Source organism: Heloderma suspectum, chromosome W, assembly GCF_057233095.1.
Source record: "Heloderma suspectum isolate Gila_16-S chromosome W, 16-S_ref, whole genome shotgun sequence".
In the NCBI taxonomy this organism is placed as follows: domain Eukaryota; kingdom Metazoa; phylum Chordata; class Lepidosauria; order Squamata; family Helodermatidae; genus Heloderma; species Heloderma suspectum.
The window spans coordinates 47,718,242-47,744,569 of NC_139475.1; the positions used below are offsets into that span (position 1 = coordinate 47,718,242).

The 26,328-nt window shown below is 51.7% G+C and overlaps 1 protein-coding gene across 1 annotated transcript in view; it reads left to right on the forward strand.

Moving 5' to 3' along the window:
- Positions 1–17,965: 17,965 nt before the first annotated feature.
- The window catches only part of LOC146333990 (midnolin-B-like), a 54,003-nt gene continuing 45,640 nt past the window's right edge, over positions 17,966–26,328 (forward strand). Inside the window, exon 1 of the mRNA XM_084825365.1 lies at positions 17,966–18,206. The gene's annotated coding sequence lies outside the window, so the exon portion shown is untranslated. The remainder of the gene's footprint in view (positions 18,207–26,328) is intronic.

The window sequence follows — 26,328 nt, forward strand, 5'->3', positions numbered from 1 at the left end:
AGCGGAGGTGAACATGCAATAGCTGATGGGAGGGTGGGGGGGTTGCAGAAGGCATCCACCGGGTGTGGAACTGACCCCCACACTGGAGACCCCCAACAGGCTTGGGGGGCAACCTAGTCAGGCCTGGGGGTGAGGAGGAGGAAGGAGAGGAGGGGGAGGCAGAGGAGCTGCGGGTCTAGCGCACCAGGTTTGGGCGAAATGTCCCAGTTTTCCACACCAAAAGCATCGGCACTCAGCCCACCGCTGCTCTAGTTCCTCTGGCGGCAGTGGGGCTTGGGTAGCTCCCAGCTGCATCGGGGTCTCCTCCGCCCCCCTGCAGGGGGGGGAGGGGGCAGGAAACGGGGGGAATGGGAGGAGGGAAATCTTGGCCCCCGGCACCCCTCCAGCCAACTATCTATCTGGAGGCAGGTCTGGATGAGGTCTTCCAAAGTAGGTGGGCTAGGTGTGCGTGCCAACTCGTCCAAGATGTCATCGTTCAAACCGTCCAAAAACTGAGCCACCAGCCATTATTCCACTGTAAATCCTGCATCAGCAAGCGAAAAGTTGTCGCATAGCTGGAAACTGAGTCCTTGCCCTGCCTGAGGCAGCGAATCTCCCAAGAAGCCGTCTGCGTGTGCAGGGGGTCAATGAAAAATCTGGCCATCGCTGTCATGAAACCTCGATAGTCCCTGAGCAGGGGGTCATTAGTGAGAAGAAGTCCTGAAGCCCATTTACCTGCCATGTCTGAAAGTAGGTAGATGAAGCCCACACGAACCTGTTCCGTCAGGAAATCCTCTGGTTGAAGGTGCATGTACAGCTACGATTGGGCCCGGAAAATCTGAAAAAGTCCTTTCTCACCAGAAAACTTATCTGGCAAAGCCACCGGGCACTTGCGGCAGGGGGGAATCGGAGGGGGGGGGTTTGAACCGCAGCTTGTAGATTCTGTACGGCAGTCGTCAGTTGAGCCACTTGATCACGGAGAATCTGGTTCTCTTGCGCCAGAGATTGCACCGCCAGGTCCCTGGCACCCTCCATTCGGCAGTAGGAGAAGAGAGAGAGAGAGAGAGAGAAAAAAAAATAGGAACGGGGACCAAGCTGTCAGGAATGCCCTAGCAGCCTCAGTAGACTCCAATAGCCAACTCAAGACACAGACAAAAGGATTCTTTCCAAGGCTTTAATCCTTTTACAACTTAATGACTCTTTCAGATGCTAATCACCAGCGACTAAGCAAGGAACAGCAGAGTAGCCTATGCTCCGGGTAGGCAGTTGGTCCCTGTTTGAAGGAGAATCACTTGAAGACCCTGAACTTATGGGCTAGGGAGAGATCTTCCCTCTTTCCCTTGGGTCCACGGGAGGCGGCCGTTGCTTGCTCACCAAACGGGCGCTACGCCTCTTTTCCGCGCCCTCCATCACTCATCGCTCCCTGCGTCTGCATCGAGCATCTAGCAAGCCCCGTTCCTGCACTCTCTCACTGCCAGGGTCACTATCTCAGGAATGCAGGCAGGAGGAATCTCTGCCAGCTGCTGTGCCTGTGAGGGACGAGCTGGCCCCTCTCCCACGGATTGCTGATCCTCCTCAGAATCAGAACTGCTCTTTCCACCCTGACATCAGATGCGTTTGAACTGTGGTGCTGGAGGAAAATTCTGAGAGTGCCTTGGACTGCAAGGAGATCAAACCAGCCCATCCTCCAGGAAATAAAGCCAGACTGCTCACTGGAGGGAAGGATATGAAAGGCAAAACTGAAGTCCTTTGGCCACATCATGAGAAGACAGGACACCCTGGAGAAGATGCTGATGCTGGGGAAAGTGGAAAGCAAAGGAAGAGGGGCCGACCAAGGGCAAGGTGGATGGATGACATTCTGGAGGTGACGGACTCGACCTTGGGGGAGCTGGGGGTGACCACGGCCTACAGGAAGCTCTGGCGGAGGCTGGTCCAGGAAGTCACGAGGAGTCGGAAGTGACTGAGCAAATAAAGAACAACAAACAGGATGCAGAGCGACTCGTGGCCAGACATTTTAGAGGGAGCTGAGGAGGGGGTTACACTCACTGTGTTGGCTGGGGGCGCCCAGCATAAGCCGATATGAACCTGCAAACACTGAAATAAAAATACAAATCTAGGTTGGATCCAGATTGAGCCCTACTTAGAGTAGACCCATTGAAATCCATGGGGTCTATGTCAGGCGTGGGCCATTTGCAGCCTGCAAGATTTTTGGCCTACAGCTCCCAGCATCCTTCACCATTGGGTCTACTCATAAGTATGACTCAATCTGGATCCACACCAATTTGTTGAAAAAGTGACATAGGCGATAATCGGAAGCACACATTAAGGGGGAATGAGCCGCATTGAACCCTGTGGGCCTTACACCCAAGTAAATGTGTAGAGGAGTGTCTGGTCTTATGGCCCAGTCCTGTGCCCATTTACTCAGAAGTAAGCCCTACCAATTTCACCCATACTCCCAGGTAAGTGCATATCGGTTGCAGCATTTCTGTATTCATTTCATTTTATTCAGAGAGGAGGCATGATGGGTTACTTGGCGAGGGGCTGTAGCCTGTGGATACAGATCTTTTGAGGGAGGGGTCACTAGCCCCAAGGACTCTAGCACCTAGATTGGGCCACACCCCTTTGTTTTTGGCCCCACCCACCACTGGAATGCAGCTCCCCAGAGTGCCTCCGAAATGGAATCTGAAAGACGTTCTGCACCCCTGCCCTAAACCCAGATGGGAGGGGGCTGGGTCGCCTGCTGGCAAAGGGAAGGACATCTGCGCACTCTCAGAAACTCTCCTTCCTTTCAAGCAACCTCCCACAGCCTGGCATCTTCCAGACGGGTCAGATCGCAACTCCTGTCTGCCCCAGGCTTGCCGGCTGGGGATGACTGGGTTTGTAGTCTGACCCGTCTGGAGGACGCCAGATTGAAGAAGTTGGCTTTTAATGTTGGGTACTGGGCCTCAGCCCCAGTGGGCCAAGCCCTGCACAATATGTGGACAGAGTTGTATAGTCCTATTATTTACACCAGCCTTACCCAGCCTGGGGCCCTCTAGATGTGTTGGACTACAACACCCAGCATCCATGGCCATTGGCCATGCGGGCTGAGATTGATGGGAGTTGACGTCCAGCACAGCTGGGCACCAGGCTGAGCAAGGCAGATGGATGCCATCAGTGAACACAGTGCTTTACAGAGGACAAGATGACAGGGTCTCTGCCCCAACCAGCTTACAGCCCAAACTTCGACCCGAAGGGGGAGAGCTGGGTTTGCATCTTTCTTGGCTCCTCATCCTCTTTTTTTCTTGCCACTTGACAACAAGGCTCTGCCTGTTCTTCGACTCCAGCCCAATTACTGTCAGGGGGGGCGGGGGGTGGGAGCGAGAAAAGACAAAACACCCAGCTCCAGCTTGGTGGTTGTGTGTGTGTGCGCATGCACCATTTCCCACCTCCCCAGGGCAGGGTGGGTCAGTTTTGCATTCTTTGACCCAATCCAAGTGGGACAAGCGGCCCAGCCTTGCCCTGGTGTGGAAATGCTTGGGCCCCGAGTGTGCCCCTGGGGGTGGGGGGTTGCATGACAGCAATGACAGTAGCTTCGCCACTGTACTCCACCTTTTGAAGACAGAGGCATGCCCACTAAAAGTTCTGACTCAGGGCCTTTGCATGTGCTTATTCACTGGGTACTCATCCAAGATCACGGAATCTTTCCACTTCCACAGAGAGTAGTCAGAGGGTGTGTGTGTATTTCTGCCCTATCTGAACCCTCCCCTGCTCCCACGCCAACCCTACCAAGCCCAACAGGGCCAAAACACCTTGCCCTTTTTTGCCACCCCCGAAGCCTTGATCAGAAAGCCGACAAACCCGGTCAGGCGGTTTCATCTTTGCCTGCGCTTGCATGGGACAAGAGCCAAAGGAGGTACGCTGGAGACGGCTCCAGTTTGTAGCTCACCTCTTGCAAAGGCAGCTTGGAGCAGCAGCCTAGCTCATGCAAAGCTTACCTTTAAAAAAAAAAAAAGGCACAGGGTGCTCCTATATGTCTCTACTCCAAAGTCACCTCTGCTCAGAAGTGAATCGTTAAGTTCAATGGGGCTTATTCTCAAGTAAACGGGTATAGGATTACAGCCTGAAGTTGTAAGGAGGGGATGTCTGGCTGGGTCCAGGAGGTTGTAAATTCCTCCTCGAGAGAGGGAGTGGTCCCGGCTGCTTTAAAAGAGGCGGTAGTCAGGCCACTCCTGAAAAAGCCTAACCTGGACCCGCAGGACGTTAGCAATTATAGGTCGGTGGCCAACCTCCCCTTCCTGGGCAAGGTGGTGGAGCGGGTGGTTGCGGGACAGCGCCAGGCACTGTTGAACGAAACGGATTATCTAGATCCATTTCAGTCGGGCTTCAGGCCTGGTTTGGAACGGAAACTGCGGGGTCGCCCTGTGGGATGACCTCTGCCGGGAGAGGGACAGGGGGAGTGCGACCCTGTTGATTCTCCTGGACCTCTCAGCGGCTTTCGATGCCATCGACCATGGTATCCTTCTGGATAGGTTGTCTGGGTTGGGAGTTGGAGGCACTGCACTACAGTGGTTCCGCTCCGACTTGGATGGCCGATTCCAGAAGGTGGTGCTGGGGGATTATTGCTCTGTGCCATGGCAATTGTGCCATGGGGCTCCACAGGGCTCTGTTTTATCCCCCATGCTGTTCAACATCTACATGAAACCGCTGGGGGAGGCTATCCGGAGGTGCCGGCTGAGGTGCCATCAATATGCGGATGACCCCCGCTCCGCCTCTCGTTCTCATCAAACCCAGCCGAGGGCGAGGCTGTTCTGAATCAGGGCCTGGGCACGGTAATGAGGGCCAATAAACTGAATCTCAATCCAGGCAAGAGGGAGGTGCTGTTAGTGGGTGGCTCCTCTGCCCGGCTAGGCGATGTTCAACCCGTTCGGGAGGGGGCTGCACTCCCCCAACGGATCAGGTTCGTAGTTTGGGGGTGCTCTCGGACCCAGAACCGTCGCTTGAGGCACAGGTGAACTCGGTGGCACGGAGCACCTCTTATCAGCTTAGGCTGGTATACCGGCTACGCCCTTCTCTGGACAGAGAGAGCCCAGCTACAGCGATCCACGCTCTGAGAACTTCCCGTCTGGATTACTGCAATGCGTTATACGTGGGGCTGCCTTTGGAAACGGTCCGGAAACTTCAGCTGGTCCAAAATAGGGCAGCAAGACTGTTCACAGGGACTGGCCAGTGAGCTCACATTACGCCGGTACTTTCCAGCTGCACCGGCTGCCGGTCCATTTCCGGGCCCGATTCAGAGTGCTGGTGTTAACGTTCAAAGCCCTTAACGGCTTGGGGCCAGGCCAGCTGAAGGATCGCCTCCTCCCATATGTGCCTGCCCGGACCTTAAGATCATCCTCAGCGGCCCTTCTCCGTGAGCCCCTGCCAAAGGAAGTGAGGCGGGAGGCTACTAGGAGGAGGGCCTTCTCTGCTGTGGCACCCTGGCTGTGGAATGAGCTCCCTAGTAAGGTTCGCCTGGCACTTACATTGTATTCCTGAGCTCAGGGTTTTAATGTTTTATATATTTTGTATTGTTTTATTGTGTGCTCTTTGGTTTTAATTTTTGTGAACCGCCCAGAGAGCTCCAGCTATTGAGCAGTATAGAAATGAAATAAATAATTTTGTACACATTTAGCTAGGAGTTGGCCCCATCGAACACAATGGGACTTACATCTAAGTAAACATGTATAAGATTGTTCTGTGCCTCTTCTTTTTCTTTCTTTTTTTAAAGATAAGATTTGCATGAGCTGGGCTGCCTGAGCCACACTTGCTGCCTTTGCAAGAGATGAGCTGGCAAGCAGGGAAAGCAAAGGAGCTGTCTTCAGCCTCACACATCATCCTTTGTGGTCAGAGCTTCTTATACAACCAGGCTGTAAATGTCAAAAATGAGATGTTATATCTTTGCTTTCGAAGCAGTTTCAGCTGCCGCTGCTCCAGTTTAAACCAGCAGCTCAACTCATGCATAGCTGATCCTAGTTGTTAAAAATACATATTTGGGGAAAGAGACAGGCTACAAAGTCCAATCAATTAATGAACATACTGATTAAATCAATGTGCAGGGGCATTCTGGTTTCATTCACCTATAGTCAACTGTAATTTGCTTATCCTGATCAGTTTTCAAGAACTTCTATTGTGATCTGGTGATTCAGCTCCACCAAAACCTATCTTAACTTGCAATGCAAAGCTTGTTCACTAGATCTGACAGCTTGAATAACTCCAGGCTTCTCTCTCTTATCTTGACTTGAAGGAACTCATTTCTCAAAAAGTTCTAGTTTCCCTCTCGCAGTCCATATCTTGCAAAGCTTTTTTTTAAAAAAAAACTTGCAGAGTCGTTCAGCTCAGGTCTTACAAAGCTTCGCCTCTTGTGCCAGAGTTCTTTTCTAGCACTGGACAGATCCTTTTTACCAGTCACACCCTAGGTTCTCCCTCCAAAGCATCTGGCTTGACCCAGCAACTCAGATCTTGCAAAGTGCATCTTGCTGGCTACAAGCTGTGTTGGCTGCCATGACTACCCACGCTCTGTTGGGGCCCTGTGATCCATTTCGTCCAGGGGTGGGGCAATGTCTTTCAGGCTGAATTCTGATTCGGAGAAGCTCTCACATTCCTGAGGGGGATGGGGTGAAAAATCACACTACATTTGAGCTGTTCCTGCCGCTGCCGCTAACTATGCCTTCGGGGGTGGGGGCATTTCAAATGGGGGGAAAGGCAAATGCTGGGAAACCGCCAAACAATGATTTGTCAGGGGAGGGGGCAGAGCCAGGACAAAGGGGCGTGGCTCTCTGGGGACCTCTGAAGGGTCAGATTTGGCCCACAGGGCTGAAAGTCCCACCCCGGTCTCATCCTCATTCCAGCGGGCAGCGGTGCTGAGCTTCTGGCTCCCAGGAGACTCAACCCTCAGGTGGCTCTGGGCGCCGGGATTCCAGGCTGGCTCAGAGCAAGAAAGCCATGCCAGGGAAGACGCCACCGCCCAGAGCATCTGCTGTGCCTGTGCGTTCCAGGCCAAACAGGCAAAGCGAGATAGACAGAACCATCTGCTGTGAGTCTAGAAACCCTGGCTAGCAGCACTGCCGGCTGCGGGGTTTCGCCATGCGGCAGGGAGAATGGGACGGCACGCTGGGCTTCTCGAGTTGTTGAACATCATTTTGAAATGCACATTAGAAAACACACACCAATGTTCACACTTTAGTTAATGGGGGAAAGTGCGCACTTTTGAAAAATGCACGCAGACATGCACACTTTCCCTGTTTGAACAAACGGAAAAATGGGTCCCAAACAAAAACAGGAGTGAGGCAAATGGAGCTTGCGAGTAAAGTTTGGAGAATTTTGATGAGATTGAACTTCCCTGGCTCTCCTATCTCTACCTTTATTAGGACCAACCCCAAATTCCAGCAAAACGTGCAAGCTTTTGTGTTCACCAGAACTCTTCATTGGGCTAGGTGGTATGAAAAATGGGGGACAGGGGGAAAGAAACAGAAAAGTCCCCACATGTGGGTAAATGTTGTGGCCGGGAGGTCTGCAGTTTAGAGAGAGACTGGTCCCAAAATGAAGACTTGCAGTCTGAATTAATTAGTCACTGGATTTCCTTTGTCCTTTTGCTAGAATCTTGAGGTCTACTGACTGGATCTGGATACACAATAGCGGGTCAAGCAGGCAGACATAGAATCGAGGAACAAGGGTGCCTTTGAGCATATGCTCAGCTCAGGAATTGGTTTTCAGGACCAGAACTGGGACCCGCACACAAATCCCTTCCACACATAAAGCTACTCCTGTTTTCCTTCAAGTTGTCTCAATTTTAGCAGCCTAATTTAGCAGCTGGGGGCGGGGGAGGTGCTTTTTTATGGCAAAACCATCAGGAGATCAATGCACAGGCATTTCCTAGAGTTGCAAGGACCGGAGAGACCCCTGGTTTCAAAATCCCCACCCAGCTATGGGCCAGTCATTCTTTCTCGGCCTCGCTTTACCTCACAAGGTTGTTGTGCAGATAAAATGGCAGCCAGAGCTGGGGTGTCAGAGGGGGGCAAAACTTGTACGCTGCCTGGACCTCCTGTGAAAGACGGGTAAGATAAAAACATAGCATAGTCCTGTCTTTTAGGCCACGCTTCAATCAGTTTGGGCGTCTGTTTGTGTTTTCCTATGCTCTGACTAAACACACACTTTCCTACTTCCTGTGTGGGTATACAGTGTGTGTGTGTATTCTATCTAAAGTCTGTATGGACTACAGGGCTACAGGATCAAACAGTGAATAGGGGCAACATTGCCTGACCTGGTACCCACTGGGGCTGTTGAACCACAACTCCCGTCATCCCTAGCCAAGGATGATTGGCTATAAAAAGATTTTTTTATATAGAAAAAGACAAATATAAAAAGATATATTTGTCTTGCAACACACACTTCCATACCGGTGGGACTCTGTTGTTAACCTGCAGTGAACAGAGGACACAGCACAGGCTGTCCCAGTACCATCAGAAAGCTAGACACAAAAAGGGGAACAGAGGCCACGGAAGGACAAGACTCGTCTCCGGTGGTGGTGACCTGCAAGGCGTGTGCCGTGTTTGTTTCCGTGCCCGAGGCCAGCATGGCGCACACGCGCAACAGGTGCAGTTGATCACGCTGCTGGAAGAGAAAGGAAGGGGACCGGAGCGGCGACTGCCGACCCTGCGGGGAATAAGGGAAGACGAAGAGCTCTTGGACAGAGCGGTGGACCTGCGGCAGCAAAGCGAAGAGCAGAAGCCAGAAGAGCAACAGCAAGCTGAGGCACAAGAGGAAGGCGCTGAGGCGAGGAAAAATGCCGCGAGGATACTCCTTGGGAAAGGGGGACCGTTAGGAGCAGAAGAGCTAGACGCCGCTCGGCGGCAGTGGAGCTGTGGAGCCGGTCCCAGGTACTTGGGGGTGAGACTGGGGGGCAGCCTGCGGAGGAAGAAGTGCGGGGGACCCCGCAGGAGCGCGAGCAAGAGGCTGAAGGTCAGCCAAGCAGAGGCCCTGAAACCCAGGCCTACGACAACAGGAAGAGAAGAGGGGGAGGAGGGGGAGACTCCTTGCCGCGTGGGATCGAGACCCAAGTATGTCGCGACGACCCGTGGACTCGCCAGGCACTCTGCCTCCCGGGAGGACGGATTAGAGACGCGACTGAAGGGCTGCCTGCGCTCATAAAGCCCACTGACAGGTGTCCCTTTCTTCTCGTCCATGCGGGAACAAATGATACCGCCAAGCGGAGCGAGGAAGAAACCACGCCAGACTCTGAAGCTCAGGAACTTTGGGGCCCAGAGAGTTTTCGCATCCATCCTCCCGGTAGTTAGAAGAGGGACAGAGAGGGAAAGGAAATACTCCGGGTGAATGACTGGCTACGAAGGTGGTGCCGGCGCGAGAGATTTGGATTCTGGGACCACGGGCTACACTTCCTGGAAGATGGGCTGTTGGCTAGGGACGGGTTGCGCCTCACAAGCGCTGGGAAGAATGTGCTTGGCCACAGCACGAAGAACGTCATCAGGGGGGCTTTGAACTGAATCCTGCGGGGGAGGGAGACGTAAAGTTGGGGGTAACAGTGGACGAAGGCGCATGCACCGCAACGGAGAGAGCAGCTCCGATAGCGGTCTTCAGACACATGTAGGAAGAAAGCCAGACCATGAAGCACACGGTCTTGGATGTCTCTATACTAATGCCCAGAGTGTGGGAAACAAACAGTCTTGAACTCTTAACACAGGAGGGAAATTATGACTTGATAGGTCGAACTGAGACTTGGTGGGATGACTCTCATGACTGGAATACAGCAACTGAAGGATATAACTTGTTCAAAAGAACAGGAGGAGCAGAAAGGGAGGTGGGGCTGCACCGTATGTGAAAAATACATATCTCTGCACAGAAATACAGGAGGATGAGCTTGGTAGCCCCATCGAGAGCATCTGGGTTGAAACAAATGCAGCAAAGAATAAAAGGAACCTGGTGGTCGGAGTCTACTACCGGCCACCCAACCAAGGAGAAGACGAGGATGAAACTTTTGGAAAGCAAATAGCCAATGTTTCAAGGAAGCATGATGTAGTAGTAATGGGGGACTTCAATTTCCCCGATATTTGTTGGGAGACAAATTCTGCAAAACATGGCCCCTCCAGGAAATTCCTGACTTGTGTGGCAGATAACTTCCTTTCCTTTACTTACAGAAAGTAGAGGAAGGAACTAGAGGATCGGCTATCCTTGACTTGATCCTAACCAACAGAGATGACTTAGTGGATAAAGTAGCAGTTACAGGAGCTCTGGGGGAAAGCGACCATGTTGTACTTGAGTTCTTGGTTCTAAGGGAAGCAAAAGCCAAGTGTAGTCAAATGCATACCCTGGATTTTAGGAAAGCCGATTTTAATAAACTCAGAACAATGATCAGTAAGGTCCCATGGCAAGCAACACTAACAAGAAAAGGAGTCCAAGATGGGTGGGAGCTTTTAAAAAAGGAAATTCTCAAGGCACAATTACAAACCATTCCAACAAGAAGAAAAGGTGGAAGACAACAGAAGAAGCCAATGTGGCTTCACAAAAAGCTTAAGGATGACCTGAAAACAAAAAAGGACACAGACAGGAAGTGGAAAGAAGGCCAAGCAACTAAGAAAGAGTACAGGCAGGCAGCACAGAATTGCAGGGATGGCGTCAGGAAGGCTAAAGCTGAAAACGAGCTGAGGTTAGCGAGGGATGCTAAAAGCAACAAAAAAGCTTTCTTCAGCTACGGGCACAGTAAAAGGCAGAGGAAAGAAATGGTGGTTCAGCTATTAAATAAGGATGGCAAAATGATAACAGATGACAAGGAAAAGGCAGAGGTGCTCAATTCCTACTTTGGCTCAGTCTTCTCCCAAAAGAGGGTCTATGACCCCACTGGCAAAGGCGAAGTCCAGGCTGAAGGGGCAGGATTGCAGCTTGAGATCAATAGGCATATGGCCAAGGAACACCTCATTACTCTGAATGAGTTCAAATCTCCAGGGCCAGATGAACTGCACCCTAGCAATAAAGGAACTGGCAGAAGAACTCTCAGAACTGCTGTCTATTCTCTTTGAGCAATCCTGGAGGACGCGTGAAGTGCCAGATGACTGGAGGGGGGCTAATGTTGTCCCTATCTTCAAAAAGGGCACAAAGGAGGAACCTGGGAACTACAGACCAGTCAGTCTGACATCAATCCCTGGGAAAATTCTGGTGCAGATGATAAAGCAATCCATCTGTGAGCACCTTGAAAACAATGCTGTGATTACTTGAAGCCAACATGGGTTTGTCAAGAACAAGTCCTGCCAGACGAATCTGATCTCATTTTTTGATCAGGTCACCTCCCTTGTGGACCGTAGCAATGCTGTGGACATCATATACCTCGACTTCAGCAAAGCTTTCGGCAAAGTGCCCCATGATATTCTGAGGAGCAAACTAGCTCCAAGTGGGCTAGATGAAACAACGATCCGGTGGATCCACAGTTGGCTACAGAATCGGACTCAAAGAGTGCTAATCAATGGGGCCTTCTCAAGCTGGGGAGAGGTAACGAGTGGGGTACCGCAGGGCTCAGTCCTGGGCCCAGGGCTCTTCCACATTTTTATCAATGACTTGGAGGAGGAGGTGCAGGGAATGCTGATCAAATATGCAGAGGACACAAAATTGGGCGGGATAGCTAATACCCAGGAAGACAGAAACAGAATTCAAAGTGATCTTGACAGACTGGAGCCCTGGAGAGAAAACAACAGCATGACATTTAATAGGGGTCAATGCCAAGTTCTGCACCTAGGAAAAAGAAACCAAATGCACAGTTACAAGATGGGGGATACGTGGCTCAACCACACTACAAGCAAGAAGGATCTTGGAATTGTGGTAGAGCACAAGCTGAATATGAGCCAACAATGTGATGTGGCTGCAAAAAAAGGTAAATGCTCTTTTGGGCTGCATTAATAGAAGCATGGCTTCCAAATCCCAGGAAGTGCTAGTTCCCCTCTACTCAGCACTGGTTAGGCCTCATCTGGAGTACTGTGTCCAGTTCTGGGCACCGCACTTGAAGAAGGATGCAGACAAGCTGGAGAAGTTTCAGAGGAGGGCAACAAAGATGATCAGGGGACTGGAAACAAAGCCCTGTGAGGAGAGACTGAAAGAACTGGGCATGTTGAGCCTTGAGAAGCGAAGACTGAGGGGAGATCTGATGGCGCTCTTCAAGTCCTTGAAAGGTGGACCCAGAGAGGAAGGCCAGGATCTCTTCTCGATCCTCCCAGAGTGCAGGATACGGAATAATGGGCTCAAGTTACTGGAAGCCAGATTCCGGCTGAACATCAGGAAAAACATCCTGACTGTCAGAGCAATACAACAATGGAACCCATGACCTGGGGAGGCGGTGGGCTCTCCCACACTGGAGGCCTTCAAGACGAGGCTGGACAGCCATCTGTCAGGGATGCTCTGACTTGGATTCCTGCCTTGAGCAGGGGGTTGGACTCGATGGCCTTGCAGGCCCCTTCCAACGTTACTGTGCTATGATTCTATGATTGCAGTTGAGGTCCAGCACCAGGTTGTGGAAGGCTTCACTAGGTAATTGTGAAGCTTCAACTTTGAGGAACACATCCAGGATGGGATGGAGGAGGAGAAATAAAAGGTCTAAGCTAGATTGAGGGGTAACACTGTGATTATTTCTCCTCACCCCACACCTCTTTCTGTTACACACACACACACACACACACACACCATGTATTTGTGTGTCATGCACACATGTTCTGTCCCACAAGTGAGATCTTTTCCCGGCAATGAGGCACGTGCACAGAGACACAGACACACACACAGGAAGAGATAAATATATCCACAGCCTTCACCTATTACCCTGTGTCACAAACCAGAGGGCGAGGGGGAAGTGAAGCCTGTTCAGCTAAAGGGGGGGGGGATGGGGGGGACACTCATGCATTCAGCCAGACAAAGGATTTTTTGAGTCTGTTAATCACTGTCCTTTTTTCAGCCAATTCAAACTGGACATTCCCAGCAGTGGTGGATGTCTAAATCACCTGGGGGTACCAAGGGAGGTGTACAGCTGACCCCAGTTTCTTGGTTTCCATTTTATTTTTTTAAAAGAACAAAAATTAAACTGGCAGGCTGGCACACTGCAAAGAGAAACTCCAGCCTCCAGAGCTGTCCTTATTTCCCAGAATGCCTCTGGCCCCTGCGGGGCATTCTGGGCCAAGTGGCATGTCTCTGAGCCTCATCAGTTTTGCCTTCTGAGAAACGAGTGTCAGAGCAGAAAATGGCAAGTTCCAAAAAGAGCAGCTTTGGAGCTTGGATCACTACCTCTGCCTTATCCTTCAGTTCGTGGGCAAGCCTGCCCCCCCATGGCTGCCATTTTGTGAGAGCACCCGCAACACTCTCTCAACATGCCAAATGGGCCCACTGCCCCCAAAAGTTTGAGGGCCCCTGATTTTAGACTGCTCTCACATGAGATTCGACAAAATTGTGGAGGGGGGAATAAGTTTGTCAATAGCTACCAGTCAGATTTGCAGCTTGGAACCTCCAGTATCAGAGGAAACCTACCTCTCTGAATTCCAGTTCCTAGGGACAAAGAGCAGGGGTGGGTTTTAGCACTCATGTCCTGCTTGTGGGCTTCCCATTTGGTCATCTGTCTGGGCCCTGTGGAGAACAATGGTAGATGGAATGGACCTTGAGTCTGATCTAGCAGGACTCCTCTTAAATTCTGGGCCCTTTCTGAGTGACGCATGGACACTGCAAGCAAGATCCAAGCCTGCCTGTGAACCTCTCTGTGCATATTACCCAAACCTCAACATACCTTTTCGAGTCATTGAAGGAAGTGTGGGATTACAGCAACGTCATAGCCAAATGAATGCATTGTCAGAAGGAAAGGAGTTCAGAGATTCTTGTTTTGTTCTGTTACAGTAACACACCAGAACCAAAACAGAAAAAGAAAGAAAGAGGCGCTATCAATTAAAATTGGCCTCTATTGACTTAACCAAAAGCATTATTAGACGGGACATCATTCATAGATCCTTTTTTATTCCCTCTTACAGTAACATACCAGATACAAAGTACCTTTTTGCTGACTAATCAGCTAAAGCTTTAGTTGGAGAACCTGCCTGTTTGAGGTTTCAGTCCCTAGTCACCACATGTTTCCCCTTGCAAGACTCTTGTGTAAAACAGGCAGAAATTCAGCCGGGGTTGTCAATTTGTTGACAGGGAAAGACTTCCCCTGCTGAACTTCAACTTTCAAGGAGCCCTCTTTGGGAAAAGAACATTGGCAGCCTCAATGCGTGCCTTCGACAGGGTGGGGAGGTGGGAAGGGGTTCCTCGTGCTTTGCTAAATCCATTCACTCTCTTCTCGGACCTCTGTGTGTTCCTCCCTGGCGCCGTCGGGGTTGGACTTTGGGGCAGAAGCCCAAGGCTCTACGAAGCAGGACCCCGCCCCCCCCCCCGGCAAACACAGCGAATCTGGATTGCCACTTTTGGACTTAAGTGCAGTAACACCCATCACCTTCTAAAGAGCGGGCCTGGGTGCTGCCGAAGACCCAAAGTCCAGAGTCTAAAATTACCGGACTGCCTCACTGGAGTCGCTTGTTCGTCACCCACCCGACACGGTTCATATTCCAGGTGGATAAATGCAGATCCGCGGTTCTCTGGCATCTCCCTGCTGCCAGCTCGGGGCACTGACGGAAAAGGCAGCGGCCCCAAGATGCCCCCACAACCGAGAGCCGCTGGGAGCCGACCGAGAGCCCACGTCGGGGGGCTGAAAACGAGGCAGAAGCTGCCCGCTGGATCACAACTACCGGCCGGCCGTCGTTCAGCGGGGAGGACTTTGAGCCCTAAGCCCCCAGCGCCTCCCCCGGGACAGAGATGTCCCGGGCCTCCTTTCCCGCTCCCCCCTGGCTCCAAACCCCCCCCCCCATCAGTCTGTTTTCTGCCCAGCACTTGTGGTCGACTCGAGCGACTCATCTAGCCAAGTGCCGTTTCCTTGTCGGTTCCTGTTTGGCTTTGAAACCTGGCGGAATATTCCGAGGGCTGGGGTGGGGGGGGAAGGGTTGAGAGGATGGCAAACCAGAAGGGTTTTGACAGGGCGACTGTAACCTTTCACAGCTGGGGGCAGGCTGGGGGGGGGATGGCACCTGGCGGATTTCTGTCTGCCCTGCCCCTGATTCTGCAATCAAAGCTTTAAAGGCTAGGTTGTGGTCTAATTATACCAGGCATCTCAGCCTTATGGGGGGCAGTGAGGGAGAGTTCCAGGCATAAGGAGCAGTCAGGGAGAATTTCAGGTATAAGGGACAGTGAGGAAGAGTTCTAGGCATAAGGGACAGTGAGGGGCCAGTGAAGGAGACTTTCATGTATAAGGAGCAGTGAGGGAAGGTCTAGGCGTGAGGGGCAGTGAGAGAGAGTTCTAGGCATAAGGAGCAATGAGGGAGACTTTGATGTATAAGGGGCAGTGAGGTAGAGTTCCAGGCATAGGGGAGATGTATTGGGACAGGTCAGCCGTGGTTAGTCCTTGGATGGGAGCCCACCTGGGAATCAGGCTTCCTGCATTGAGCAGGGGGTTGGACTCCATGGTTTTGTAGGCCCCTTCCAACTCTATCTATGATGTCAAAAGCAGAGAGATGGGAGGACAGGCCCTGGAGGTCTTTGAAGGGATGAACCACAAGTTTGTGCTGGATCCAGGAGGGAAACATCATGTGCATTCCACGCATGATCAGAGAACACCAAGAAGGTGAACAGATTCAAAGGGGGAGCCTTGAATGATTGTGCCTAAGGGGGGATTTGGAGCCACAGAGATCCTATTGACAGGTGATGCCTAATGCTTTCAACATGGTGCCTCACCCACACAGGCCTCCACTGTCCCGCTGCCCCCCCGTCACTCTCTGAGCCCATTTAGGTGAAACAGCAAGAATTGCCAGAGGTACACTGTATTTTGGCCTTGCAGGATGGAGAAAGCAGCCCAGAGGCTCGGAGGCAGAAGTTGAGCAAAAGGGACTCTGTTCACGCTCAGAGGCCCTGCTTACACCTGCCGCACTGCTGTAATGGCCAGTTCAAATGTGGCTTAATCCACACCCTCGAGTTAGGGCAGGCTATTCAGTGCATGCTTTTCACAGTCCCCTTTTATTTAGTTCCATCTGATCCCTTCCCCTGCCAACACCCCAAAATGTAGATTCAAAGGGTCATGTTGCCCCAAAGACCTATATCAGTGATTTATTTAAAAAGCCACACTAGCCAGTGAAAAGTTCAGTTAAAAGATGCTATCAAGGTTCAAAACAAGAGTGAAAAACAAGATCCTGACAGCCATCATCAGAAATGCTTTAATTAAACACACACACCCCTTCTCCTGTTGATGGATGTATTGGGGGGCGGTTTGGCAGATCTATGAGTAGAGAGTTCCAATGTTCCACAGTTCACCTGACGCTGATGTCATCCCAACAAACCCCAAGCCACCCAGGAGGCAGGAAAGGTCTCTGTGGATATGTCTTCAGGTGTCTCTCAAGGAGCTCTACGGGCTCAGGACAGCAAGGGGGGCGTCTGGTCCTTTTGATCCTGGGGCATCCCAGGAGACAGTGTGACATCAGTGTGACACAGGAGATTTTGAATAACGGGTTGGAGGTGATGGAGTCAGAGACCAGACTGGAAGCTGTTAGTCATGGGCTAGCATGTGACTGATCTGTCAGTGTTGCCTTTGGGCGACAGAGGCCAGTTTGGGCATCTGGACCCAGATAAGAAACAGAGGGCAAGAAGCTGAGACGAGCGTAGGAGAAGTTTGTTTGCAGGTCCTTGGGGGGGGGGGTTCTTGCAATCGTGCCCCTCCATTTCTACTCCACAGCAATCTTCTCACCAGTATGACCACACTCCTTTAACAAAAAAAAGACAGGTAACAGCAGTACCTCTGAGCATGTACAAAGAGCCATCCCCTCCCCACCACGCACCAACAGCCCATCTTCACAGGATGAAGGAGCTGGTGTCCTTCCGGGGCAGACCGCAGTTCTCAAAGGGCAGGGCACAGTTAGCGGGAAAGGCTGGGGGGAAATGCGTGTGGGGACTGGGCCAGGGAGTTGAACCTCAGAACCATGGGCCCAATCTGGCCTGCTCGAAGCCCCAGTCTGGCCCCCTGGGCTTCCCCCAGAAGCCCTGTCCCCTTCATCTGGCTGCGCCCCCTTCTGCCCTGACCGGTGTTCGTTTGGTGGCGCCCTGAAATTCGCACAGGTTTCCCACCCGCCCTAAAAGGCCGAAACGCCTCCCCGCAGGCTCACTGACTGGCGGGAAGCTGAACGAGGCGCTGGTTGGGGGCGACCGGCCCTACCCGCCGCTGGACCGCGGCCCCGAGGGCTGCCCCGAAGTGGGGTGTGGCCCGCGGGCAGGAGGAGGTCCCGCGCCGCTGGGCTAGGCAGGGGCGCTGCCCGGGGAGGGCGTCGGGGCAGGGCCCCACGGCCCCTCGGCAGAAGAGCGGCGCGGGAGGGCCGCTCGCACACAAATGCCGCTCGCCACATTTTCGGGAGCAGAGCGTGACGCGTCCCCATCCCTCACTGCGCGGCTGGGCGGAAGAACCGTGCGCTGGGCGGGGGGGATTACGGGCCGGGGGAGCTGGGCAGCGCCGGGGACGGCCGGGGGCTGGATTTCACGGCGCGTTGCGTCCGGCAGCCGGCCGCGGCCCCATTCCGAGCAAGGGCAGCCGGCGAGAGGCCGCCTCGGCGGGGGGGTCTTGGCGAGCCGGCCCGCGCGCGTCCGCGCGGCGGCAGCGGCCGCGCGTCATCGCCATCTCACTCGATGAGTCTGCGGGCGGGCTCTGCCCGGCTCCCGCCCTCCCCGCTTCGGAGCTGGGCTGTTTTTCCCCCGCCCCGCGTAACGCGGCTGTTCGCGCGTGCCCCCGGGCGTGCGGGATAAAAACTTTTCGAGCGCCTCCCAAGCGTTAAAAAACGCGCAGGGAGGCGGCGGGACGCTTCGGCGATCCGGGCACCAGACGGCGGAGGCGCCGCTGGAGGCGGATTAAACCCTCTCGTTTCTCTGGCGTCTTGGCTTCCTCTTTCTTAAAACGGGGGCTCTGGGATTGTTCTTGGTCTGCCCTGCCCCGTCGGGAGGCCCCGCTCGCCTTCAAGGACCCACACGCACATCCCGGCGTCCCAGGAGCGTCCGGCTGGCTCAGAGAGGGATACTATATACTTTTTTCGCCCAGGGAGAAATTTCGGGGTCTGGTGTTTCCTGCTTCGTTTCCGTGCGCTGTTTCGGCGAAGAGAGCTCCGACGGATTCGGTGAGTCGACTTTGAATGTAGCCCCGTCCAGGTTCCGGGAGAGCGGGGGGACACGCAGCCCCGGATCCTTGTCGGAGCTCGACCCCGCGCATGTCTGCACGGGAGTAAATCCCCTCGGCTCCCCAAATTCAGTGAGAGATGCCGCTCCAAATCAGACGAAGACGTAGGGCTGGCCTTTGGCGCTATAGCCTATCTGTCGCTGCCTCTCTCTGGCAGCGATCCTGCACGCAGTTACCTGGGCGCAAGCCCCATTCAATTCCGTGGGGCTTCCTTTTGAGTCGACGGCTACGCAATGGCACTCTGCATCTTCCCACGCAGTGCTGCACTCCTAGCCACACTTTCCTGGGAGTAAAGCCCATTGGACTCAATGCATTTTACTCCTAATGCATAGGCTCCGGCGTTTCCTTGCTGCGTAAATTCTCTGTCCGTCTGTCTCTCCCTCATCCACGCACGCTCCTCTACCGTAGATTATATTTCGGGAGCTCCATTGGACAATTTCCATGTTGTCGCATGAGCGAGCTTAAACAAAGAAAAGGGAGAAAGGGGTGATTCTTTTAAAAAATGAGGTTAAGGGGTGATTCTTTTAAAAAATGAGGTTAAGTGACTGCACCCATAAAATTCCTCACCTTTGGATTCTCGGTCGCCATCTCCTCAGCGGTTGATCCCTGCACAGTATCTCAGTGGGACTTCCTTTGGCGTAAACGTTCGCAGGGGTGCAGAGACTGGGCAGCCGGATCCGGGGAAGCAAAGGGACAAGGGAGTTGCTTCCCAGTAACAGTGTAATCCTAGACGTGTCTGTTACCACCACCGCCCCCCGCCCCAGGAAACTGGGGGTCGGATTGCAGCCTTACTAGGATTGGGGCCTTGAGTGCCACAAACCACGAAAGAAGGAAGTCTCCTTTTTTTATAAGACAGGAAATTGCACGGGAGGTGATGAATAAAAGGGGTGTGTGAAATCAATAAGTGGTGAACCCAAACTGTGTTGAGATCCAGAAGGACGCAGAACATTTTGATGACCTCTTGGAGGGCAGAAACTGGCAAGAGTGCAAGGAACAACTCTCACCATTCAACAAAGCCTTATTTTTTCTCCTTCACGGATTCCAGAGAAGGTTTTTGTGTGTGTGTGTGTGTGTGTGTGTGTGTGTGTATTAGGGGCAGGCTGGGCAGGCACCCTCCCAATCCACCCTCCCTAGATTCCCCACTAACGCATCTACTGGGCCTGATGAGCATGTGCAGAGTGCCTTTCCTGAGAAACCACAACCTTGTGCAGCATGGCACTGGGAGAAAGCTCAAAAAAGGCCGCCCCATGTGTCTAAACCCATTGCAGCTCTCTTGAATGGAAAAGGAACTTCTGCTCTTCCAGACAACAGCTCTGTTTTCTGTCTAGCTTTTTCAAACCAACCATGGCCATCCTCTTCCCTCTAGCATGAGGGCAAGAAACCTTTCCAAACACAAGCAAAGGGGGGGGGGGGCTGCATGGTACAGTCCCCTCTCTTAGGGAGATGAGGAACGTACTGATCTGGAAACACACAGATGCCACAGACACAGTTCCCTGCATTTCAATTTGGGGGAAATGTGGACCCAAAGGTTCTACTGTTCTGCAATCAACATGGGCAGAACCAGTATTCCAAGGGAGAATCAAACCCTGATCATGGCTCTGGCAAATGTATTTGGCCAGAAACTCCCTTGGGGGGCTGTCATGGCTGCTGTGAGCCTCTCTCCCTCCCACCCATGCCTTGCCATGTATTCTGCCCACGCAGGCAGGGGCTGTTCCAGTCCCCCCCCCCCGCCACCCGCCACCATTCTTCCATTATCAGGGGACCTCTGTCCATTCATCAGCTTTCTTCAGGGTTCCTGGTAACTTGGGAGGGGGACTGACGTGTCCACAAATCAAGTTTGACCTGTTTATCCCCCACCTCACCCCATTTTCCAGGCTGCCTGTGCCCACGATAACCAGAAGGGTAGGCCTTTGTGTCTAAAGGCCATAAACCCCTGTCTGTGTCAAGAGTGCTTGACCTCTAGAATTCCCAGAGGGGCAGCAAAACCAACGAAGAATCTTGTGACACCTTAAAGGAGATTAGATGATAGATAGATGATAGATAGATGATAGATAGATGATAGATAGATGATAGATGTGCATGGCATGTTCCTATCAAGAGCAATGCCTGCCCTCAAAACTCTCCACCGTGACCTTCTGCCCTCGAAAAACCCACACTAAATGCTGGAATGTGTAGGGAGCCGCCTTTGTTTACGTCCTCTGGGGGACATACCCTGTATGTGCTCAGAGACACCTCTGTCCTTCACTTTGGAATGCCCAGGTGTCAGCATTTGGAGCCCATTCAAGGACTGAACCGGCCTGTGGGGGGGGGGGGGGCTCCTTTTCCAGAAAATACTGCTTCCCCCACACACACACACACTTTTCTTTCCAAACCAACCACGGTGACCACTTCTTTTCAGCACCCTCCAGACGGGGTGGACTACAATATGCATCCTCCCTGACCATGTTGGCCAGGGATGATGGTCATTGTAGTCTAACCCATCTGAAGGGCGCCAGGCTGGGGAAATCTGTCTTATTTAATTTTTTTTAAATGCCCACATGCTAGGAGAAAGAGAGAGTCGTTTGAGATTCTTTGTCTAATAACCTTCCCAAGAGACGGGGGATGGGGGATGGATTTGCAGGCAAATTTCTCCCTCTAGAATTATGAAGGCCTGGGGATGAGTGGAGTGGGTGGGGAGGGGGGGTGGAATATACACATTAGGGAAATTTCTCTTGCTTCTTTGGTATGGAAGGAGATTGAAGAGGGCGATTCCAAGAGATGTGTCATTGAGTCCTTCAAACCAAAGCAAAACATCCAGATGCCCAGATGTGTTTGCCAGAGGCCCTTGCTTGTAGGAGGGGTGGGGGGATTTCAGCCCCCCCCCAAGAGTTGCCCACACTTTCCTCGCTTGCCCTGCCTGCATTCACAGCCCAAACATTGCTTTGGCTTTTGCAGTGCCAGAGACAAGAGATGAGAGATGAGATCATGCCCAGGTGTCCTCTCTTCTTTTCGGGGGGGTCATGGGTTATTTTGCAAGCATGAGCGTGCATTCCTTCCTGGGGGAGTCTGTGTGAGCAGAACTGCTGGTCTTTTCGGCCGAGAGTGGGAATACGGGATGCAAAAAGGTGTTTGTCACCTGAAAGGGCGTGGCAAACTTTCGGGTTGTACTCCACCCCTCTTCATCAGAGGCCGGCAAAGAGACCAGTGGGACCCGGAAGCTTGTTCACTTCATCGCTGAAAATGGGCATTGCTGCTGGCCTGTAAGGAGCTGAGTTTCCCTGGCCTTTCTTGGCAGTGCCAAGAGCTTGGAAGAGAGCACCTCTAGGCATGGGCAAAATGCATTTCTCCCCATCCGCCTTCAACCAATTCTACATATTTGTACTTGCAGGTGTGTGTATGTAAGCACTCCCAAATTGGGGCGGCAGGATTTCAGACATACCAGCACCTGTCCTTTTAAAGAATTAAAGCACAGGGGCATGCTGTTGGCCTGACTCTCCCACGCTTTTTAAAAAAAATCATGTTGCTGTTTATTCGGTCAGTCGCTTCCGACTCCTCGTGACTTCCTGGACCAGCCCACACCAGAGCTTCCTGTCGGCCGTTGCCACCCCCAGCTCCCCCAAGGTCGGGTCCGTCACCTCCAGGATATCATCCATCCACCTGGCCCTTGGTCGGCCCCTCTTCCTTTGCCTTCCACTTTCCCCAGCATCAGCATCTTCTCCAGGGTGTCCTGTCTTCTCATTACGTGGCCAAAGTACTTCAGTTTTGCCTGTAGTATCCTTCCCTCAAGTGGCAGTCTGGCTTTATTTCCTGGAGGATGGGCTGGTTTGATCTCCTTGCAGTCCAAGGCACGCTCAGAATTTCCCCCAAGCACCACAGTTCAAACGCATCTATCTTCCTTGGCTCAGCCTTCCTTACGGTCCAGCTCTCGCAGCCGTAGGTTACTATGGGGAACGCCATTGCTTTCACTATGCAGACCTTTGTTGTCAGCGTGATGTCTCTGCTCTTCACTATTTTATCAAGATTTGTCATTGATTTGTCAAGAAGTAAATGTCTTCTGATTTCCTGGCTGCAGTCAGCGTCTGCAGTAATCTTTACACCTAGAAAAAATATGATTCAAAAATCATACTTTATTTTATTTTAGTTTTTCATTGCTTACTAAAACCCACTAAGCCTCAATGCACTTTGGCTGGGAGGGGATTTATTTGCGGGCCTACCTCCCACTGCTTCACTTTCAGTCACAAGTCTCCGAGAGCTGTTGATGGAACCTGGGTTTTCATCGCAATTTCATATAAGAGACCCAGATAGAACTTTTCAGAACGTACCTCTAAGAGCACGATCCGAGACTTGTGAACTCTACTCGTGAGGTCACCAGGGCTTGTTCCCCGTGTAAGTCAAGTCTTCTCAAGATGCTTCCTTGAAACATCTGAAGCCATGACATCTGGAGAGCTCTGCTTCTGAGACAGACCGCATGTCAGGGTGGACACTGAGCCCATAGAATCCCAGAGTAGTTCTGATTCTGAGGAAGAGGAGTCACTCCTGGGAGAGGAGCGCACTCCTCTTTCCCAGGGCCCACAGCTGACGGAGATTCCTCCCACCGGCATTCCTAGCTTAGATAGCAGTCCTGGGAGTGACAGAGTGCGGGAAGCAGACTTGATGGATGCGTGACGCCGACGCAGAGAGCGGCGCCAAATGGAGGGCGCGGAAAGGAGGCGTAGTGCCCGGTTGGCGCACAAACAGCTGCGCCCAGAGGATCCAAGGGAAAAGGGGAGGGACTCTCCCTAGCCCTTAAGTTCAGGGGTCTGCCAGTAATTCCCTTTCAAACAGGGACCAACTGTTCCAATGTAGGGCATAGGTACTCTGCTGCTCATATCTAGTTGCTAACAGTAGAATTGTTAAGTTGTAAAGGAGGAATAACCCCTTCATGGATCACTGCCTTGTTGTGGCGAAGGGGCTTGCGTAACTCAGTGAAGCCATAAGCTATGCCGTGCAGGGCCACCCAAGACGGACAGGTCATGGCAGAGGGTTCTGACAAAATGTGGTCCACTGGAGAAGGAAATGGCAACCCACTCCAGGATTCTTGCCAAGAAAACCCCATGGAACGTATCACAAGGCTAAAAGGTATGACGCCGGAAGATGAGCCCCTCAGGTCGGAAGGTGTCCAATATGCTACTGGGGAAGAGCAGAGGGTATTTCCAAGTAGCGCCAGAAAGAGTGAAGCGGCTGGGCCAAACCCAAAAGGACACTCAGCTGTGGATGTGTCTGGCGGTGAAAAGAAAATACGATGCTGTAAAGAACAATATTGTTTAGGAACCTGGAATGTCAGATCAATGAATCAAGGTAAGCTGGAGGTGGTCAAACATGAGATGGCAAGATTGAACATCGACATCTTGGGAATCAGCGAACTAAAATGGACAGGCATGGGTGAATTTAATTCAGGTGACCATCATATCTACTATTGTGGGCAAGAATCCCTTAGAAGAAATGGAGTAGCACTCATCGTCAACAAAAGGGTGGGAAAAGCAGTACTGGGGTACAATCTTAAAAATGGTAGAATGATCTCAGTACGAATCCAAGGCAAACCATTCAACATCACAGTAATTCAAGTCTATGCCCCAACCACTGAGGCCGAAGAAGCTGAGGTTGATCGGTTCTATGAAGACCTACAACACCTTCTAGAACTAACACCCAAAGAAGATGTCCTCGTCATCATAGGGGATTGGAATGCCAAAGTAGGAAGTCAAGAAATCACCGGGATAACAGGCAGGCATGGCCTTGGTGTACCAAATGAAGCAGGACAAAAGCTAATAGAGTTTTGCCAAGAGAACATGCTGATCATAGCAAACACTCTTTTCCAACAGCATAAGAGGCGACTCTACACATGGACGTCACCAGATGGTCAATATCGAAATCAGATTGATTATGTCCTTTGCAGCCAAAGATGGAGAAGCTCCATACAGTCAGTAAAAACAAGACCTGGAGCTGACTGTGGCTCAGATCATGAGCTGCTTCTTGCAAAATTTCGGCTTAAATTGAAGAACGTCGGGAAAACCACTAAACCGTTCAGGTATGACCTCAGTCATATCCCTTCTGAATATACAGTGGAGGTGAGGAATAGATTTCAGGGATTAGACCTGATAGACAGAGTGCCTGAGGAACTATGGACGGAGGTCCATAACATTGTTCAGGAGGCAGCAACTAAATCCGTCCCAAAGAAAAAGAAATGCAAGAAAGCCAAGTGGCTGTCTGATGAGGCTTTACAAGTAGCTGAGGAAAGAAGGGAAGCGAAAAGCAAGGGAGAAAGGGGAAGATATACCCAACTGAATGCAGAGTTCCAGAGAATAGCAAGGAGAGACAAGAAGGCCTTCTTAAATGAACAATGCAAAGAAATCGAGGAAAACAACAGAATGGGAAAGACTAGAGATCTCTTCAAGAAAATTGGAGATCTCAAGGGAACGTTTTGTGCAAAGACGGGCATGATAAAGGACAAAGAAGGCAGGGACCTAACAGAAGCAGATGAGATTAAGAAGAGGTGGGAAGAATACACAGAAGAACTATCCAGGAAAGATCTGAATGTCGCTGATAGCCATGATAGTGCGGTCACTGAACTTGAGCCGGACATCCTAGAGAGTGAAGTCAAGTGGGCCTTAGGAAGCATTAGTAACAACAAAGCTAGCGGAGATGACAGTATTCCAGCCGAGCTATTTAAAATCCTAAAAGATGATGCTGTTAAAGTGCTGCATTCAATATGCCAACAAATCTGGAACACTCAACAGTGGCCACAAGACTGGAAAAGGTCAGTTTACATTCCAATTCCAAAGAAGGGCAACGCCAAAGAGTGTTCCAACTACCGCACAATTGCGCTCATTTCACATGCCAGCAAGGTGATGCTCAAAATCCTACAAGCTAGGCTTCAGCAGTATGCGAACCGAGAACTACCGGAAGTACAAGCTGGGTTTAGAAGAGGCAGAGGAACTAGAGATCAAATCGCCAACATTCGCTGCATCATGGAGAAAGCAAGAGAATTCCAGAAAAACGTCTATTTCTGCTTCATTGACTACGCTAAAGCCTTTGATTGTGTGGATCACAACAAACTGTGGCAAATTCTGAAAGTGATGGGAGTACCAGACCACCTTACCCGTCTCCTGAGAAACCTGTACAAGGGTCAAGAAGCAACAGTAAGAACCAGACATGGAACAACCGATTGGTTCAAAATTGGGAAAGGAGTACGACAAGGCTGCATATTGTCACCCTGCTTATTTAACTTATATGCAGAGTACATCATGAGAAATGCCGGGTTGGATGAATCAGAGGTCGGAATTAAGATTGCCGGGAGAATTATCAACAACCTCCGATATGCAGACGATACCACCCTAATGGCAGAAAGCGAAGAGGATCTCAAGAGCCTCTTGTTGAGGGTGAAAGAGGAGAGTGCAAAAGCTGGTTTGAAACTCAACATTAAAAAAACGAAGATCATGGCATCTGGCCCCCTCACTTCCTGGCATATAGAAGGGGAAGAAATGGAAGCAGTGACAGATTTTACTTTCTTGGGCTCCAAGATCACCGCAGACGGTGACTGTAGCCATGAAATTAAAAGACGCTTGCTCCTTGGGAGGAAAGCTATGGCCAACCTAGACAGCATAGTAAGAAGCAGAGACATCACCTTGCCGACAAAGGTCCGTCTAATCAAAGCTATGGTTTTCCCAGTAGTAATGTATGGCTGTGAGAGCTGGACTATAAGGAAGGCTGAGCGCCGAAGAATTGATGCTTTCGAACTGTGGTGCTGGAGAAGACTCTTACGAGTCCCCTGGACTGCAAGGAGGTCAAATCAGTCCATCCTAAAGGAAATCAACCCTGACTGCTCTTTGGAAGGACAGATAATGAAGCTGAAGCTCCAGTATTTTGGCCACCTAATGCGAAGAGAAAACTCCCTGGAAAAGACCCTGATGCTGGGAAAGACTGAAGGCAAAAGGAGAAGGGGACGGCAGAGGATGAGATGGCTAGATAGCATCACGGATGCAATGAATATGAACTTGAGCATGCTCCGGGAGAGAGCGCAGGACAGGAAGGCCTGGCGTGCTATGGTC